Here is a 7,131-nt window from a genome sequence, read left to right as displayed (position 1 = left end):
AATTCTTTTAGGAGACATGAATATTTGTCTTCTTCGCAAATCGCCACTGGCTAAAAAATATATTGACTTGTTGAGTCTTCATGGGTTTAGTCAACTCATTAAAGAGGCAACACGCGTTACACCTACATGTTCTTCTCTATTGGATCATATTGGTTGTACCAAAGAAAATAAAATAAGTCAAAGTGGTGTCATTGATCTAGGTATTAGCGACCATTATTTTACTTTCTGTACACGGAAAAATGTTAGACTGGCTATAGGTCATCACAGGACTAATGATATCAGATCCATGAAAAAATATACAGAAGAGTCTTTCAATCTTCAACTATCTGTTGTTGATTGGTCACGAATAACTGACTGTACAGATGTAAATGAGGCATGGTCAATATTTCAACATGTTTTTATCTCAAATTTGAATATGATAGCGCCACTGAAACGGATAAGAATAAAACAAAGATCAGAAACTTGGGTGACTAAAGATATTCTTTCCCTAATTCAAGAGAGAAACATAGTATACAAAAAATGGAGGAAAAGAGCAAAAGATGAGAAGCTCTATAAAAGATACAGAGTATTAAGAAATATGGTCCAAAGAGAGGTGAAAAGGGCTAAACTCGTTTACTTACAAAACAAGATAGAAGAAAATAAACAAGATTCGAAAAAACTTTGGCAGAATCTAAAAAGCTTAGGATTGAAAAATAAGAAGCGAAAAGAACAAGAATCTGTCATTAAAATTGATGGGGAATTATGTCATGATAAGATGGCCATCGCTGATGAATTCAATTCTCATTTCACAAATGTGGCTGCCAAATTAGTAGACAAACTCCCCCCTTCCAAAGACTTTTTCAGCGCAGACAATGATTGTATTCGTGACTTTTACGAAAGAAAAGGTGTACGTGAAAACAGCTTCGAGTTATTACCAATCAGTGAACAATTTGTTTTCAAAGAGTTACGTAAGTTGAATGTATCAAAAAGTACTGGGTTAGACTTGATTCCAGCTAAATTTCTAAAAGATGGTGCGAAGGTTTTATTTAAGCCTCTAAGTTACTTAATGAACCTATCTATCTTGACGAGTACTTTTCCAGAGGATATGAAAATAGCAAAAGTGACTCCACTTTATAAAAAGAAAGATAAAACTGATGTTAGCAACTATAGACCTATTAGTGTTTTAAGCGTAGCATCAAAGATTCTAGAAAAATCGGTCTGTGTTCAAATTGAAAGATACTTCAAAGAAAATGATATAATTTATGAATTTCAATCTGGTTTTCGACATGATTATTCGACTGAAACATGTCTAATTCATTTGACTGATTATTTGAGGAGAGAAACTTCCCAAGGGCGCTTTGTTGGTATGGTGCTCCTTGATCTGCAAAAAGCTTTTGATACAGTTGCGTCTTATTGAAGAAGTTACAACTAATGGGTTTTGATAAGGCAAGTTTAGATTGGTTTAGATCCTACTTATCTAATCGGCACCAAGTAGTGGCCATTCATGATATTCGTTCCAAACTAATGCCTATAACTTGCGGTGTTCCTCAGGGAAGCATTTTAGGCCCAATTCTATTTTCAAGTTATATAAATGATATGTGTATTTGTATAAAAGACTTCAAACTATTATTGTACGCAGATGACAGCGTACTACTCTATTCAAATCCTGATCCTAAATATATTGAGGAAAAGCTCAGTGAACAGCTGTCTACGTGTGTCGATTGGATGACTGATAATAAGCTTTCTTTACACTTGGGAAAAACAGAAAGCATTTTATTTTGTTCTAAAAGTAGTTCTAAAAAGTCATTTGAATTCAAAGTGACACACAATAATCAAGCAATCAAGAGAAAAGAGTCTGTGAAGTATTTAGGCATTGAGTTGGCTAGCGCAATTTCATTTTCATCTTTAGTAGAATCAGTTGTAAAAAAAGCAAATTCTCGTCTGAAATTTGTGTACAGATATCAAAGTTGTATGGATTTAAAAGCAAGACGTACACTCTGTTTTGCTCTTATTCAATGTTTATTTGACTATGCTAACCCTGCATGGTATAGTAACATAAACAAGTCAGATCAAAAGAAGTTGAAGATTATACAGAACAAAATGGTGAGATTTATCAACTGTTCTGGTCCAAGAACTCATGTTGGCTACAGCGAACTTTCTAAAGCTGGTTTTCTTGAAGTCGACCAAAGATCAAAACAACTCGTATTGCATCATGTGCATAAAATATACCATACTAGGTCGAATCATTATATTCGATCCAACTTCGATCTTGTTACTGACGTACATGATTATAATACAAGAAATAGACGATTCAACTTTAACTTACCTGAAAGAGTAGGTAGTATTGGAAATTCGTTTTATTACAATGCCATAAAACATTGGAATTCCCTTCCCAATGGTGTAAAAGAAATAGGAAACTATGATCATTTTAAGAGGAAATTAAAGGAATACCTAATACTTGACAGTCAGAGAAGAGAAGTGAATGACATGTTATATGATTGAAATTTTTATTCTTCTGTCGGTTCATACTTTTTCATGTTGTATATACTTATGTTTTCGTACGTTATAGAATTTCTACAAATTCATCATTATTTTCCTCTTCTTCCTTCTCCTCTTTTTCTTCTTCTCCTTCTTCTTTTTCTTCTTGTATTTAATATCATTTCTATCATCAGTTTAAATGTTGTTATTATTATCTTTAATAAGTAGTTCTTTTAATTTTCTTATCTGTCTGTAAATATTACTATTTTAACTTATTAATTTTATACATGTCTGTAAGGGACCCCACTGGAAATAAGCTCTCGAGCTTTCGTGGGTTATCCTGTTCAAGCTGACTTTTTTTGATCTGTTATTATTGTATATTGTTGTATGTTGGAAGCTTGTCGAATAAAAATCAATCAATCAATTTATCATAGCTTGCTGGCAAACAAGGAAAATATAGTTCATTCACCTCTTCTTATTATGAAACCTCGATCGAACTTTCAAAACATCATAGGCCTATAATATTTTTTTTAAATACATGACCAATGATACGATTTCTGTCTCATTGCAGTGCCTTGACAGGGCCTATACAGATTTTGATCAGTAAAAACTTGAACATGATATTTTTCATAAGGTACGGGGAAATCCACCCTGATATTAATTTGGTTTTAATAGAAGCAGAAAACGAGAGAAACACGTCAGTGAAAGTTTGAGGAGAATCTGAATGAAGTATATGAAAATTATGATTTTTTTTTTGAAGGTGCAATCTATCAGACACAAATTGGCAACTCTGTGACGTATCTTGTGAGCTTCCTTCCCATTTGCCTAGCTGTACTAAAAAAACTTCAAATACATATATTTATATTTTTCCCTAAGAATTTTTAAAATCATACCTAAATATAATTATTGCAAATACTATATCGTCACCAATATTTATGAACAATTGAATTTATGAATTTTCAGTACAGAGCGAATTGGAGAGGAGCTCGCAAAATACGTCACAGTGCTTCCAAGTCAATTGACAGCTTCAAAAATTCACAACTTACCTATTTTTAGTTGGATATTGCTCAAACTTTCACTAATTTCAGTGTCTCATTTTTTCTGCTTTTAGTTAATATTAGGGTACGCGTATAGGGCAGGCCCCCCCCCCCCCCCCATTCAGTGTTATTTAGGGTACGCATAGTGTTCCCTCCTTTTGAAAACACCCCTTAAGACCGGAGTGTAAAGTCAATACGGGCTGGATTTTTATGTAATACGAGCCGGACTTTGGTGCGTGAAAAGTACCCCTTTACCGGACATTTTGGGAACACGCATGGTAACCACTCCGTTCACGGAGTGGGGGGGGGGGGGGGGGGGGGCGAGGTGTAGGCCTATTCTGAAGAAACAAAATCTTGCTCAATGCTATGTTTTATGCAGGTTTTGAAATAATCACATAATATCCATTTAGATTACGATTTAGCCCGTTTTCCACAGACATAAAGACCTACATTATTTTAATTTGTAGTGAACATAACAATTTGGACCCGTGCATGCAAGATGCTTCTCCATAACTACTGTATTTCGTGATAGCGGGCGCTCTTCAATTATTCCATCTCGTGACTCCTCTATTGACCTTTGTTGAAGCAAGCACTTTTAACTAGCCCTTACTGGAAATACTTGCGGCAAAAATTATCAATATAGGCCTACAACAAACCGACATAACAATAATTTTTTTTTTTTAAATACAAATGAATATGCATCTTTTCTTAAGCAATCCTAGAATTTAGAAGACGTGAGGAACCGGCATGTGCTTGTTTTTACGTTGTGCTTTGTGTTAAACTTAATTTAGTAACGATATTTGTCTGTTGATGAAGAAAAGAAATTGAGATTTGATGTGCAAGTAAATAATTCTTTACTCATTTTTGTAGTCTTCTGCGGTTTGCTATAATAAGCATCACCGCATGCTTATGAAGCCCAGATAATTTTGAGCATTTCCGACGCTTTTTCAAAACAGCGAGCAGCGGAACGGTTTTACACAATCATTATTGTCTTACGTTAAAAAAAATAAAAATAAATAAATAAATGAAAGAATTATTTTCGCGGGATTTCTAGCAGTTGCCCGCCTGCGGACCCGATAATAAAGCAGGGGTGCATTGCGAATGGTGAATTCACCCCCGACATCATTTTGACATCATCATTCACACAAAATTGTCATTGTTTTTCCGCTTGACTTGCTTGTCAGAGATATTAATAAACATAAAAAATAAAACTAACAAAACTAAACAACAATAACAACTATGACCGCTCAGATACGTTTGAACCGCAAGCAGTCCATGTCTATCGCCATTCACATTCTCCTGCATGACATCCGTGTGAACCTACTTTCCACTGGCGTATCGATCTTAATCGACTAAAGAAGGGGCAAAATATCAGATTCAGCGATATTGATTATTAGAGATAATGGATCGCGTATCCTCATCGCCCCAATGACTTTTTAAAATGTGTTAATTCATGATGCTTGCTTTATCACTCAGATGAAACAATAACTTTTATTGCAGCATTGTCCCTATTTCTTACTAATAATATGTATTTTTTGTTTTCATGTTGGGGGAATTTTTCAGGAGGAGGCAAATAAGGCCGAAGTCTTTGCCCACCCCACCCCTTCCCATCCACACGTCACTACCCCATACTCTCCAGAGTAAATAAATCCATATGAAATATAAAAACCCTTTGATTCAGAAATAACTTACAAAAGGTAGACCAATGACGATATTATAAGTCTAGCCACTTTCATGACGCATACTTCCTACAGACCGACGAGAAGGAGAGCTAAGAACTCGCTGGGAAGAGAAGAAGGGGGGGGGGGCATTTAGACGGATCCACTTAATCTACGCTACATAATCATTCTTTTCGAAAAGCTGGAGGATATTCGCCCCCCCCCCCCGTCACTCGATCAGGATATCCTGGAACTACAGTTTGAGTTGGGTGATATCTGTGATGTTTCCATTAGGGGGGGGGGGGGTTGTAAATATATGGACAGTCTCACGTGCTTGAACAGGCTTGTCACAACTAGTATTGATTTTATTTTTGGAAGGGGGGAGGGCTTCAAAAGTGTTCTTTCCTCTATACCCTACGACTGTAGTGGTATATTGCCGCCTTCTCATTCACGTTAACCAATTTCGCAATCTGACCACCTCCATCGATTTGCGTGGATGGTTTGACCCCGAGAACTAATATTCGATATAGTTTTTATTCTCGGTGAATAAAATTGTAAAGCTCAGATTTGGGGGGATATTATTATGTCAGACAAGCTCAATTCTTGAGAACCATTTTGAGAAAATAACCTTTCAACTATAGACCAATCAGTTAGTGGTGACCATGGCCCTGTCTTATAAACAGTTGCGATTAATCGCAATTTGTTTGCGATTGGTTTCAATTGCAACTATGTATATTTTAATAGCGATTTATCATTATAGAGGACCTTCGATTGATTGGATCGATCGCAACTCTTCATAATGCCTGGATTACATTTGGCCTGCGATTAGTCTACGGAGCCCGTATCCTGCCCGTATCCCCTTTTCCGTGCGGCCTCTGTGCGGAGGCAGGAGGCGGCCGTGAGATTTTCGTACGGATTCACGGTCTCCGCAGCCTTTACGATTTTGTTTTGCGAGAAGTTAAACAAATTTGAAAATATCGTAAGCCCGTAGCCCGTATACATGTCGTAGGTGGCATTGCACAATCCCCGCACGGGCACCGCCCGGAGGCCTCGCACTGATTGTGCAGCAAACGTACGATTTTTCGGTGAAAATATGGGGGCAAAAAAAATCGTACAGAGATTGTAGACTCGTGGGGCATTCGCACGGCCATTGCACAGCTATCGCAAGGTTGCTGCTCGCTGCCCGTGCAGTATCCGTGATATCGAGCAGTCATCTCCGCGCAACCTTTGCACGGAAGCTGCACGGTCTCCGTACGATTTCCGTGCGGAGGCTGCCGAGACTGCACGGCTACTGCATTCAAATTGCACGATTTCCGTACAATCTCCGAGCAGCCTCTGTACGGATTTGCCCCGGCCTGCCCCCGAGGGCCAATATTCAATAAATGGCACGATGCTCGTTGATAATGTAAACACAAACATCGTAGCCCGTAGCCTCCTACGATGTCTACGACAAATCGCAGACTAATATATTTTTCGTACGGCGCTCGGGGCAAATGTAATCCTGGCATTAAAGACAGGGACTCTGTAATCTCATCTTGCGGAGGGGGGGGGGGGGGGGGGGGGGAGAGTATAACCCTATACCAGGGTTTGCCAAAGATAACCCTGTATGCCTTGTAGACCTATTAGGATCCAAAAGAGGGGGGGGGGGGGGGGGGACGACAGGACGGTCTCCCGTTCAGAAAAAGCTCAGTTTTGTGACGGTGGCCGATGACCGTGCAGGCTTTCGTAATCTCGGGAGGGTTTAAGATTTTCACAGATGACGCTCTTGAATAAGGTTAGAAATTTGGACAACTAGAGAAGGCTGGCGACGGAAATATTTTGGCCGCCCTTTCGGCCATTTCCGGATTCATCCCCTCCCCCCGTAGAGTGTAGGGCCACTGCTAGTTCTATCATTTTTAAATATTGTTGTCATGGACTTCCAGAAATATAAAGGTTAGTGTAAACTGCACGGCTCGAGGCCCTGTTGGATACCCCTATGG

This window comes from Strongylocentrotus purpuratus, unplaced genomic scaffold (assembly GCF_000002235.5).
Source record: "Strongylocentrotus purpuratus isolate Spur 01 unplaced genomic scaffold, Spur_5.0 spur5_scaffold_6, whole genome shotgun sequence".
Classification (NCBI taxonomy): Eukaryota; Metazoa; Echinodermata; class Echinoidea; order Camarodonta; family Strongylocentrotidae; genus Strongylocentrotus; species Strongylocentrotus purpuratus.
Note: the sequence above shows the minus strand (reverse complement) of the source record.